This window comes from Vombatus ursinus, unplaced genomic scaffold (genome assembly GCF_900497805.2).
Source record: "Vombatus ursinus unplaced genomic scaffold, bare-nosed wombat genome assembly UNPS02009132.1, whole genome shotgun sequence".
Lineage (NCBI taxonomy): Eukaryota > Metazoa > Chordata > Mammalia > Diprotodontia > Vombatidae > Vombatus > Vombatus ursinus.
In genome coordinates this window covers 15044185-15058547 of record NW_020948910.1, presented here as the reverse complement: position 1 = coordinate 15058547, position 14363 = coordinate 15044185, and the positions used below count along the sequence as shown (strand labels likewise).

The following is a 14363-nucleotide window of genomic DNA, read 5'->3' as shown; positions in this document are numbered from 1 at the left end:
AAAGTCACTTTTATGATAGGAAAGTTGTATTTCTAAGCACAACTGCATACTAGCCTGGAATTCTAATTCTAGACATTAAAAGGAACAGGGGAGGGGCAAAGAATCTTGCTGCCAGAATGAGAATTTGCCAGGTTCTAGGGCCCTGGCTGAGTACAGGCACCATTAATCATTTCTAAATTAGGTACTGCTCACATCAGCTATATTTGTGTGGGGCTGGGTTGGTATTCAAATAGTCTTTAGCAGTGAAGAGTGATTTACAAAAATTGGACCTACAGACCTCAATTGCTATTTCTTTTTACTCTTCTTCTTGGCAGGCCAGAAAAAAAACCATCACAACAACACAAAAACCTACCACCGACAACAACAATAGGAAGTCCAATGAACTTTGTTGGTATAGTGGCTAGAGGGCTGGCCTTGGAAACAGAGACCTGGATTCAAATATTGACTCTGACACAAACTGAATTTTTGACCCAGAACAAGTAACTTAACCTTTGAGGACCCTAAGCAACTATCTAAAAAACTATAAACTGAAGAACAGTTAATGATCTATATTGGCAGAGGGAGTTTCTTTTTTTTTTTTTTTCTTTTCTTTTCAGAGGGAGTTTCTTCACTGGAATCTTCTTACAGCAATGAATATACATACAACAGATTATGTATTACTTTTAGGAGTTAGGTTAAGTAAACATCATGAATTAATGTAACTTGGTAGTCTCTTGATAATCAAGGTCTAGCTCTAGGAACAAAAGTCAAATAAAAACCGCTATTCCTGCCAAGGACCTGTCAGTCAATTTTCCTAAGACTGTAATCACCATTTACTCTTATTGGTCCGTCATTTTTCAGTTGTGTCTGAGTCTCTGTAACCCCATTTGGGGTTTTCTTGTCAGAGACACTGGAATGATTTGCCATTTCCTTCTCCAACTCATTTACAGATGAGAAAACTGAGGCAAATAAGGTCAAATGACTTGCCCAAGGTCACCTAGCTAATAAGCATCTGAGGCCAGATTTGAAATCATGAAAATGAGTCTTCCTGATTCCAAGCTCAATGTTCTATACACTGTACCACCTAGCTGCCCCTGACCATTCTCCCTGACTTCTTACTTAAAAACTGTCAGTCAGTCACCACTACTCTATTTGTATAGTTTTTCCCAGTCCCTCTTTGAGGGCAGAGACCCTCTTGCTTGCTTGCATTTATGTTTCCAGCACCTAGCACCATTCCTGGCACCTAATTAAGTACTTAATTTATCTTTTTGTTTATACATTCATTCATTCATTCATTCCTGAGCTAGCCTGGGAAGGCTAATCTTAAGAACCTTCATGAGCTAGCCTAAGAATCCTTTCTTTCTCCAAGAGGAGTTCATTCAGTGCCTCAATTCAGTCATAGTTGAAAGTTATAGTCAAAGAACAAAACAAGGATTAATTTAGAAAAACCAAGATACCTCCAATAAGGCAAGACATCTCATAGCAATCTGCTGCAAACCCTGTTATTCTTTGTGATGCAAAACATGAGAAGTAACACATTTACCGTTTTATAAAGGATTGGAGAGCTATACAGAATATGATGACTCAGGAAGTCCCTGATTATATAATGTGGTGGTCTCAAAAGGCCACTAGTGTGACCTAGATAGCCACTGGATAGCTTCAGTCTATTGTAATACCCAAAGAAGTAAAGAGGCAGTTAGGTGGTGGAGTGGATGGAGTGCCAGGCCTAGAGTCAGGAAGACTCATTTTCATGAGTTCAAATCTGGTCTTAGACATATACTAGCTGCGTGACCCCTGGGCAAGTCCCTTAACCCTGTTTGCCTCAGTTTCCTCACCCATAAAATGAGCTGGAGAGGGAAATGGCAGAGCATTCCAATATCTTTGCCAAGAAAACCCCAAATAGGGTCATGAAGAGTGTGACATAACTGAAAATGACTAAATAACAAGGGGGTAGAATCTCTCAAAAAAGATCACCATCATTTTTAGGTGCCAGATCTCTTGTTTTCAAAGAAAGCTGTTCTCTCACCCTGCTCTAATGAGTAGCTGAGGAGATCCGATTAGGAAGTGGCAGCCAAAAGTAAGAAGGGCACCACATTTGTGTAAATAACTTAAATCACAGTGATATTGTTAGGACCTATTTCCTAGGGGTATGATTTTTTAAAATAAAAAAAAAAAAGAGACAGCATAGTAGAATGGAGAAAATACTGACGTCAGAATCAGGAAGATTAGGATTAAAGTCCTGGCTCAGACATCTACTGGCTTTGTGACCCTGGGTAAGTGACTTAACCTCTCAAAGCCCAGGGTACCTCTGTAAGACTGTAAGTTAAACAGCTTTGGCCAAAGGTGTCTTCTCACATGCACTAGAGCAGGGGTGGGGAACCTGCTGCCTCGAGGCCACATCTGGCCCTCTAGGTCCTCAAACTGAATCCTCTTGAGGATTTGTTCTGTGAAGTTTAGATTCAGTCAAAGACCACACTTGAGGACCTAGAGGGCCACATGTGGCCTTGAGGCAGCAGGTTCCCCACCCCTTCACTACACCAATTAAATCAGAGGTCTGGTTCCCCTCCTCTCTCTAAAATTATGAAGCGTATCTTTATAGCAAGTCAAATTGCAATAGGAATAATATTTATTGCCCTCCATTTATTTGTTCCCTCTACCTCAGTTTCCCAATCTAAATATAATTCAAATCTATCGTGATACAAGTTAGCCTATAAGTATTGGTAAAAGAATGGAATGAAGCATAGCTCAAAGTTTACATTTGGTACTTACCTACAGGTGTAGTAGGCACTTATTAAATGCTTGCTGAATGAATAAACAAATGAGAAGTAAAATTCCTTTGCAATGCAGAGTTTCTTATACTATCCTTGATTCAGCCATACTGAAGATGGAATCATGTCCTCATTTGTTCTTGGTCAGTCATTTCCAGTTCTTCATGACCCCGTGGACCACAGCACACCAATACTGTCCATGGGGTTTTCTTGGCAAAGGTACTGGAGTGGTTTGCTGTTTCCTTCTCCAGTGGATTAAGGCAAACAAAGGTTAAGTGACTTGCCCAGGGTCATACAGCTAGTGTCTGAGGCCGGATTTGAACTCGGCTCTGCTTCCAGACCGAGTGTTCTCTCCACTGAGTCACCTAGATGCCTCACGTCCTTACTGGGGAGCCATGTATCTTCAGTTGCCTATCAGCAACTTCTCATAACAGCAAAAAGTCATGTGACAAGGATGTTTTGCCTACCCCACTCCCTCCAGCACCATTAGAGCTGGGCGCTATTATACTAGGAGACAATTTCTCTGAAAATGCGTTTAAAAATCATGCAGTTATGGGGATCACAATACCCATTTCCTGAGATATGTCATTGGCCAAGTGGTCCATAAGAACCTTTAAATATGTGTAAGATCCCTACCTAATAAATTTAAAAGCAGGAAATTAAGAACACACATTTTGAGTTAAAATTATCAACAGGTTGGTAAGTAAGAAATGAAGACATGGCTTGAGTCTAAGGATACCAATGGAAGCAATGCCTGTAAAGCAGGTTGAGAAGCTATTGGGAAATTCTCTGTGCAAAAGGACAAGGTAACAAAGGTCAGCAGAGCTGAGAAAAGCAGCGTTTGAGCCTCTGTCCTTATTCTGACACATTTCCGTACTCCCCCTCCCCCTAGCAATTTATAAAAGCAGGCAGAAATTCCTAATGCTCAGGATGTTGGGAATAATAATAAACAATAATAACTAACATTTACATAGCATTTACTATGTGCCACTGTGGAGGCAGCTAGGTGGCTCAGTGGATTGAACTTAGGTGCTGACTCCAGGCCTGGCACTCTATCCACTGCACCAGCTAGCTGCCCTCAGTGATAATATTTACTATTACTAATTCTATCTCTCTTCTAAGGGTTTGAGTAATTTTACCACTCTACCTCCAAGCAAAGATTTTTCTAATGTGGAAAGACTGCAAACAGAATTCATCTGGGCCTAGCAACATGAATCAATTGCACAGTTAGAAATGGATATCTCCTGCATTGCAGCTGGATGCTCAATGCTCTAGTCATTGCTGCCTCTCCTACCATAACACAAGCTTCCCTGGGATAATGCATCCTTTCAAAAGCTGGTGAACAAATCCAGCACGGTCAGACCCAGGACTGAGAATGCTCTTGCTTTCATTTGCCAGGCTGACTTTTATCTTCTTAAATGAAAGATATACTATCCACCCACTAACTTTTCACAATTCCTCTCTTGGGAAATTCGGCTATTTTCCTAAAGTGGTGCCTGGCTAATATAGCCTGACTGCTTATACAGAGAAGTCAATGCTGCTGTTGTCCCCAGCAAGGAGGCTTTGGTTCAGAGCTTAACACCGTGACTTTCTTTTATGTTTGACAATCTTTCAGGTCCTTAGTGGTGCTGTTATTTTTAAGAGAGGTTGCTGTTTCACAGCATTAATAACAGTAGTGGCGGTGATGATGGGAAGGGGTCGAAATGATCTCCTCGGCCAATTTACAACAGAGATATCCGAACTGACTCATGTGCTGCTACTGGCCACAATCTAAGTGTCTGAACAATTCAGCAAATGCTGTCCGTCTTCCTCCTTCTAGGATACCTGTTATCATCCTGTGTGGATAAGAAATAAAGGAAGACAGGGGAGAAACAACTCACTGAATCCTGGGAGTGCTGTCAAAACACCACCACCACCATCATACACACACACACACACACACACACACACACACACACACACACCCCTCTGTTTGGGGAGGGGCTACACCTTCTTGAGAAAGGTTATCTCTGCTGTAGATGCAGTCCATTCCCTGGCTGATCTGTATGCTTTCCTCTCCCATTTCTGGAATCTTTTCTGCCCAGAACATCCTATGCTAGAAATGACCATGCCTCCTGTCTGTACACTCTCTCTGACTATGATGTCAGAGATAGGAAACTGAGCAAATGCACTTGAATGAGTACCCCTCTCATATATACACCTGCAGTACACATTCGCCTCTCCTCATAAGAGCCCATGTCTCTACCAAGATTGTTAAACTGCTTTGTTCTGTGGGCATGGTGTTTTGCCACAGAAATAATAGTGACAAGACCCTATTGTAGCCTGTTTACCAGGTGCCTTTTGAAAGATCATAATAGATAAGTTTTTTGTTTCTGCTATAACCTGAAGATTATTGCACCCAAGGTTTGGGGATGCCTCTGGACTGTCTGTATCATAGAAATATCCTATGTTCCCAATCAGCTGGAAAGAACTGGGATAAAGACAATGATGATCAGCTTCCTACCAGAAGTCTTTCCTTTCTCTGCCTGATTATCTCTTCTTCTCAGTAAGTTTCTACTCAATACAACTCTGATAGATAGAACAAAAACATTCAAAAGATGTTACTAATAATAATCATAATAATAGCTAGCATTCCCATAGTGCCTTAAGGTTTGCAAAGTACTTTGCCTATATTATCTTATTTGATTCTCACAACAACCTGGCTAAGTTAGGGGCTATACTATGCCCAATTTAAAGATGAGAAAACTAAAGTTGAAGAAGTTAAAGTAACTTGCTTAGAGTCACAAAGCTGCTAAATGTCTGAGACAGGATTCAAAAATCAGGTCTCCTGGCATTTTCAGTCAACAGCAGCTACTGAGCAACTTTAACTTGCGATTCTTTATTGTGAGTATGTTATAGTTAAGACTAATGCAGTATCATTTTAGAATAGATGATTTTGGAGGGAAGAGATTCAATCAATTTAATTCAACAAACTTTTACTAAGCACCTACTATGAACATGGAACTGAGAATACAAAGACAAAAACTAAACAGCCCTTGCCCTCAAAGAAGCTTCCATTCTACAGAGGATATATGTACATGGCCAAGTAAATACAAAGTAAATATGCAAAATGTTACAAAATTATTTCAAGAAATAGATGCACCAAACAGCAGGAAGCAGAAGAAAGCCCTCAACACTGCTGTTTGGTTGTTTCAGTTGCGTCCAGCTCTTCGTGACCCCATTTGAGGTTTTCTTGGCAAAGATACTGGAGTGGTTTGCCATTTCTTTCTTCTGCTCATTTTACAGATGAGGAAAATGAGACAGACAGGATTAAGTGATCTTCCCAGGGTCATACAGCTAGTAAGTGTCTGAGATCAGATTTGAACTCAGGAAGATGAATCTTTCCAACTTCAGGTCTGGCATTCCATCCACTGCACCACTAAAAAATATGGAACATCTCATGAATTTGCACGTTATTCTTGTGCAGGGGCCATGCTAATTTCTGTATCATTCTAATTTTAGTATATGTGCTGCCAAAGTACATATAATAGGCGGCTCCTAAGTAAGCAACATTCTGAAGGAAATTAGAGATCTTGCAAGGCAGATGCACTCTGAAGGGAACACCTTCCAAAAACGAGGGATCACTTACACAAAGGTTCCAAGGTGAAATATGGATTGTCATGCATAGTGAAAAGCTAGGAGGCCAGTTCAATCATAATGGAGGCTTTGTCCAGGGCAGTAATATGAAATAAAACTAGAAATACTAGTGGGTCCACATTGTGGAGGGATTTAAATGCCAGCCTGAAAAGTTTGTATTTTATCTTAAAGAATATTGGAATCAGGAGCCATTAATGATTTTATTTATATATTTATTTTTGCGAGGCAATTGGGGTTAAGTGACTTGCCCAGAATCGCACAGCTAGTAAGTGATACGTGTCTTAGGCCAGATTTGAACTCAAGTCCTCCTGACTCTAGGACCAGTGCTCTATCCACTGTGCCACCTAGCTGCTCCTATTAATGTTTTAAAAAAAATATTTGTGAGGACATATGTCTTAGACATATCACTTCAGCAATTATGTGGAAGATAGATTAGAAAGGGCAGAACCAGAAAGAAATGGAACTATTTAGAAGAAAACTGCAAAAGTTGTGGCATGATATGATGAGTCCCTAGACTAGGTTAGAGGTTAGTGTTGTGTGTAGTTGTGTGTACTCAATCATTTCTTTTTTAGACTGAACCTATGATTTCATAGACATAGGGTACTTTCAGCAAGGAGACTCTACAATGAAGATTCCCATCAGCATTTCTATTTAACCATCTTAGAGCACTGTCCAGGACTCTGAAGGGTTTAGCCAGGTGTCTATCTGACACCAGTGGTGTCAAGAGATAGGACCTAAATCCATGTCTTCCTGACTCTAAAGCTAGCTTTCTATCCAGCATGCAACAGTGCCTCTCAATATGTAATTACTGTCAATATTAACATTAATAAACCTGAAGCTGCTCCTCTCTTCTTTTGCGATTATTTTGTGGATCTTATTATCCCTTTGCTATTGGTGGTACTGAAGTTACCTAGAGTCGGAAAAGCTTACGTGAAGACGGAGAGATACCCTTTGGGAAACACTGAGCAGGACTGCTAACCATTTTAGACTCATTACTTATGTTCTAGAAGTTGAGAGTCAATTTCAAAATGGGCCCAAGGCAGTCAAACATGTCTTCCCCTTTCCTCCTCCTCATCACCAACTGTAAAACTCTGCTGCCATGCTCCTCTTTCTTATACCTTAGAGAAATCAGTGGGCTTTAATGGAGCTCACATAGTGCCCATAGCACTCAAACCTTTACCATATTGTGGTTATGACACTCTCAAGAAAAGTTTGAGGCAAGGGGAGTACCATCCAAAGGGGAGCACATGCAAGTCAAGTAATTAAGGGAAAAGTCAAACACTGAACACTTTCAACTCATACCATGTACACCTGAAATGTGGCCAAAGTATAAAGATCAATGAGTCACAATCTGCAAAATGGTTATCAAATGTCTCCAGAGATTTTTTTTTAATCCCACATAGATTTTATAAGGAATTTCCCTAACTAGGTACTCTGAGACACATAGCTTTACCTTAACCCATGAATGAAAGATTGACACATCTAAATAATTAATATGTAGTTGTGGGTGAAAATGGGATAGTCATCCCCAGGAAAGGTGAAAGGTGTTGCTTCAGTAATAATATCATCTTAAACTCAGCTATTCCATCCTTCATCCCCTTATACCAGCTGCTGGGGCAAAGACCAGCAAGTCTGTGCCCAGTACCTGGGGGTATCACACAGTGCCTCTGGCAAGGTGAACAACTTCCTCGTGAACTAGAATCAGAATCAAATAACACCCTGCCATGTCCTGCAGTTGCCTCTCTTGGGAAATGGATGAGCACAGGACTCATTTTTTTCTTTTCTTTTTAAATTGTGGTTTGGATACAGATACTTCATGAGAAAAAAAAAAAGTCTACTACTCTTATGGATGAACCTGAGTCTAACCACTTCCCTGGCAAAAATACAGAGCCCTTGGCCATGTTGAAAATCAACAACTCAATGAAAGTTTCTCTTTTGACTGCTTGTTTTCTTTTAAAATGCTGGTAATGATATCCACATCCAAAGAAAGAACTATGGAAGATGAATTGCTATTTTTTTCTCTTCTGTTGAGTTTTGTTTCCTCTTTCTGATGGTTCCTCCTATTGGTTTTAATTTTTATTTACAACATCGCAGCTCGTATTTCTTTAGCACTTTATGATTCCAAAGTGTTTTCTAGCAACACAGTGAGGTAGGTGGTGGATAGATTTGTCTCTCCCCTCCCTATCCCACCACATACACTTTTTACAGATAAGAAAACTGAGGTTCAGATGCATTCTGAGTTGCCTGTGATCATCACACTTCTAATTAGTAATTGAACTGTGACTCCAACCCAGCGCTCTTGACTCCAAGCCCAGAAGTCTTTCCATTATATTACACTATAGTAGCTAGCATTTAGCATTGTCTCAATATACTGTATACAGACATAAATTTAAATAGTAATAATAGATCTAAGTAACTAGAAATTTTGAGGTATTAGCTATTTGTCAGGAGCCAATAAAATGTTTCTTTTTCTCTCTACCTTGTTCTCTCTTTTTAGCTCTGTCTTTCTCTTTCTCTTTCTCTCTCTGTCTAGAGGCAAAAACTTCAACAAATGAATCCAGATATCTGTACTTAGGACAGGTGGTATAAATAATTTGTACCTCTTGAGTTTCCTGTTTCTGACACACATTTTCAGACATGCAGCAAAGATGTGAGCCTATCACCTCTGGTATCACATATAAAAGCCTCAGTTTGACTTTTAAAGCTCTTCATAAAACCTTCCCTTCCTTCCTTTCCAGTCTTTTACACTTTACTTCCCTCCGTGTTCTCTATGACCAAATAACATTGTCCTTCTTTTGTTTCTTCAAACCCTACACTCCCACTTTCTGATCCTGTGCCTTTTTCATGAGCTGTCCCCCACTGCTGGAATGTCCTCCTTCCTTATCACCACCTCCTACCTTCTCTGATTTTCTTCAAACCCCAGCTCAAATCCCACCTTCTGCAAAAAGCCTCCTCTTCATACCTACTCCTACTATAGGGATCCACAAATGACCCCCTGGTCAAATCTAGCCTTCAGCCTGTTTTTGCAAGGCCCCTGAACTCAGAATGTTGCTGTTGTTGTTATTGTTAACATTCGTTTATGTATTGTCTATGGCTGCTTTTGAGCTACAACTGCAGTGTTGAGAAGTTGCTGCATATGTGATGTGGCATATAAGGCACTCCCCTGGCTTTGTATTACAAATCACAGTGACATAGTTATAACTCAACAACATTTCAAGGGCCATATATATCATCCAACTGGCAGGAACCTCATGACCACTTCATCCAACCCATACCTAAACAAGAATTCCCTCTGCAACATGTCCAATAAGCAACCATGTAGCCTTTGCTTGAAGATTAGAAGTCTTCCCGGTGAAAGGGGTCAAAATATTAGTGTCAAAGGTAGGACTTGAACGCAGATCTTCCTGACTACAAAGCCCAGTACTCTACTGACTACACCAAGTTGATTCTTCTCCCATATGCCTAAACAAACCCATTTTGTTTGTCCTCAGAATATGACAGGTTTTACTCATTCTAAGCTTTAATGTTCCCTAAATCTTTTTTATTGAATTACACCACACTTTTATACTCATTCTCCATTACCTGTCCTTGCTTGTATCTTCTGTACAAGTCTGCTTTTAAACCTAAGTTGGCCAATGAGTTACCTCTATATCCACATCAGCCTCCATAGATAACTTGTCCTCATTGGAATGTTTTCTCTTTGTGTCTTCTGAGTATTCTTTTTTAAGAGCTTCCAATGGGATGTAATTCTCCATAGGATTTTAGGCCTCCTTATCTTTTCTCTGAACACTCTGAAATCTGTTCTCACCAAATCTAGGTTTCATATCTGACCATGCCTGCTCTCCCTTTTCTCCATCAGAGAGTCTAATACAGAATAGCCACTTTCTTCAAGGCGCTCATATTTTCTACTCCATCATCCTTGTTTGATAGAGTCACCTTTGTCCAATGGCCATTCAGAGTAGAACTAGAACTTTAAACAGTATTGCTAAAATATACCACTTACCATTAAAATGACTAAGTTGTTTTACTGCCAAGGGTAGAGTTCTATTATAACTCAACCCATTGATACACCCAGAATGGGCCCTGTTGTATGAACTCTGGCCTCCCCTTTATGTTTTTTCCTGTTCTCACCCGATATACACTGTTCCCATGGTCACAGCATACCAAAAATTAGAAACTATTTATGAGGACTTGTAACACACTTTCTGAGCAAGAGTACAAGTGGGAAGCTGACCATTACTGCAACTACAGGAAACCCTTAGGTATAGAGGAACAGGTCTACCTTTCTATAATTTCTATATCAATAGGCCTCAAAAACTAGTAGACAGGGTCCCTTATCATTCAGGTAATTCACGTGGCTTACTATCTAAGACTGTCTTTTTTTCTTTCACATTTACTCTCGGTTTACCTAGTTCTAATGGGCCCACTTTGACCTTTCCGTAAAACTACCAAATGCTTAAGCCACCACAACTGTGAATGGGTGAGAGAAATACAGAATCCAAGAAATTCAAACTCATAGTCAGTGAGGTCTCCTCTAGTACCTACCTAATAGGATTAAGGGTTAAAGAGAGAACATAAGAGCCAATGTGAAATATCTATAATCTGAAGTGGGTAAAGGCATTCTACTATGTTCCAACCTGGTGGAAAAGATTCTGGTTCAAGTTAGAACTAGCTGACTTCTAAAGCCTGTTCTAATAATGAAATTCTGTAAAATATTATCCCTTCAAGTCAGTGCCTTGAGTTCTGTGTAGGCATTCTAGGGGCTGGAACGGTCATTGGATCCATGGAAATGCTGAGATGGTGAAGAAAGCACTTGGGATGGCTAGCATCCTGTCACGATATAGGAATATAATCTCGAGCCAGAAAGTGGCATGAGACAAACTATCATTTCACTGACACATACCGCTCCATTCTATGGTATGTTATCTTTGACGCTAAGGTATCTTGTCTGCCTTTAGGCCTCTGCTTCAGATTTTCTTCCCATTTTCCCAGTCACATTTTGTATTCATAAAAAACTTTGATTTATTTGGTGTGCCTTCTGATTTCCTCTCTCAGGTCTTTAACCTTGCTCCCCTTTCCCCTGTAAAGATCCTCCCCTTAGGTTCTGCTGATTGCACTTAATCACCAGTGGGATGAGCCCCACCTCTATCAGGGCAGAGATTGGATGTTATTGCCATGGCTTCAGGTGCACCAGTAGCACCCAGTGGTACCCACGACTTTTCTTTAGTACTACAAGGTGAGAGCAAAGACATCAACGTATTCCTCAATTGATAAATGCTCAAAGGATATGAATAGGCAGTTCTCAGATGAAGAAATTAAAGCCATCTATAGTCATATGAAAAAATGCTCTAAATCACTATTGATTAGAGAAATGCAAATCAAAACAACTCTGAGGTACCACATCACACCTATCAGATTGGCCAACATGACAAAATAGGAAAATGACAAATGTCGGAGATGTGCAAAAATTGGAACACTAATGCATTGTTGGTGGAGTTGTGAAATGATCCAACCATTTTGGAGAGCAATTTGGAACTATGTCCAAAAGGCTATAAAAATGTGCATACACTTTGACCCAGCAATAGCACTTCTAGGGCTATATCCCAAAGAGATCATACGAATGGGAAAAGGACCCACATGTACAAAAATATTCATAGCAGCTCTTTTTGTGGTGGCAAAGAACTGGAAATTGAGAGGATGCCCATCAACTGGGGAATGACTGAGCAAGTTGTGGCATATGAATGTGATGGAATACTATTGTGCTATAAGAAATGATGAACAGGCTGACTTCAGAAAAACCTGGAAAGACTTGTATGGTCTGATGCTGAGTGAAGTGAGCAGAACCAAGAGAACATTGTACACAGTAACAGCCACGTTGTGTGATGACTAATATTGATAAACTTAACCCTTCTCAGCAATACAAGGATCTAAGACATCTCCAGAGGCCTTGTGATGGAAAATGCTATCCACATCCAAAGAAAGAACTATGGAAGACAAATTGCTATTTTTTTCTCTTCTGTTGAGTTTTGTTTCCTCTTTCTGATGGTTCCTCCTATTGGTTTTAATTTTTATTTACAACATCACTAATGTGAAAATATGTTTAATACGAATGTAAATGTATAGCCTATATCAAATTGTGCACTGTCTCGGGGAGGGAGGTAGGGAGGAAAGGGGAGAAAATTTTTAAACTCAAAAGCATACGGAAGTGATTAATTGACAAATCAAAATTTAAAAAAAATTTAAAAATAAAATAAAATAAAAACAAAAAAAACAAAAAAACAATAACAACAAAAGACATCAATGTAGCTACTATGAGCAGTAACATACAGAGCTGACTCTAAGATCTTGGTTAGCATATGGCCTCTGGTCATGGGTCATGGGATCAGGTTAAATGGCACCCATGAGGAATGAGGAGTGAAGGAATAAATGATAAAGCATTTATTAGGGGTTTACTACGTGGAATGTACTATCTTAAACACAGAGTATACAATTAGAAAAGTGAGGCAATCATTAATCTCAAGGAACTCATACTCTAACTAGGGAAAGCAACATAGATAGGAGAGTTCATAGGCAGGGAAGATAGTAAAGAACAGTGGTACTTAGAGAATCTTTATAATTGTCTAATCAGACATAACTAGATAGACATCATGATAAATGCCATTTATCTATCCTTCTTTCCATTTGTCTATCTACACACATAAAGGCTTGAGTTTTAATTAAAGGGACAGGGGATGGATTCTTGGCAATGGGATCAGTTATAGGGCAACTAGATGGTACAGTGGATTTGAACTCAGGAAGATGAGTCTTTCTAACTCCAGGCCCAGCGGGAGCCTTCAGCCACTGACTTCAGCCACTGATTAACTGTGTGACCCTGGGCAAGTCACTTCACCCTGTTTGCCTCAGTTTCCTCATTTGTAAAATGAACTGGAGAAGGAAATAGCAAACCACTCCAGTATCTTTGCCAAGAAAATCCCAAATGGAGTCATGAAGAGTCAGACATAACTAAAAACAACTGAACAACAACAACAAAAATATAGGAAACTTGGGTGAGTTGTGACAGAGTTCTCCTTTACCTTGAATCATTCTCCTTTAGCTCAAACTCTTCTCTATCTCCACACCAAGTTCTCCTATTCCTGTATGATCCTAAATTTTCCCTCCCAAATGCCAACTCTCTTCGCAATTTCATAATTCTCCAGATCATCTTTTAAACTCATCCTCTCCTTCTGACCTTCTCCTATCCAATCCAGATGACAGCCATTACTTTACTAAAAGCAGTGCCTTGGCCTATGAATATGGCAACATATACATGAACCAATAGTTCTTCCTTATCACAGTACAAAGATAAAATGGCCATCTTGCATACCCAGAAACAGAGTACAAGGTACACAGGGTTCACCAGAACAGTTTTCTTGTTTTGTAGAAGACCTTAAAAGACACTAACTCCTATTATGTAAAATAAGTTACTCAATAACCAAGGAAATTTAAACATCAGCATTACTATGAAGTGGGCCTGAACAGACTCAAAGAATTGGTAGGGAGCAGATAAGATATCCTGCTTGGGATGTGGATTGCGTTGTTCAATTCTTTCAGTCTCTTCATGACCCCATTTGAGATTTTCTTGACAAAGCTATTACAGTAGTTTGTCCTTTACTTCTTGAGCTCATTTTACAAATGAGGAAACTGAGGCAAACAGAGTGAAGTGACTTGGCCAAGTAAGTGTCTGAGTCCAGATTTGAACTCAGGTCTTCCTGACTCCAAGCTCTGGAACTCTATCCACTGTGCTACCAATGTGGTTTGTATCAAGACAAAGAGTGCTGCTCATCATAACATTGCAAGTAGGAGAGGGAAAAAATTAGATCCTTAAAAGTATCTTTCTTTTTATAGAATATTTTCTCCATTGTTTTATACTGTAATGATCTTAACTCTCAGAAGAGTAATCCTTACATGTGCATCATACCATAGCATCTTACATGTGGATTT

The 14363-nt window shown here is 39.7% G+C and overlaps 1 pseudogene; it reads right to left on the bottom strand.

Annotated features, from left to right (window-relative positions):
* Positions 1 to 6168: 6168 nt before the first annotated feature.
* On the bottom strand, positions 6169 to 6268 carry LOC114034942 (annotated as a pseudogene).
* Between the last annotated feature and the right edge of the window lie 8095 nt (positions 6269 to 14363).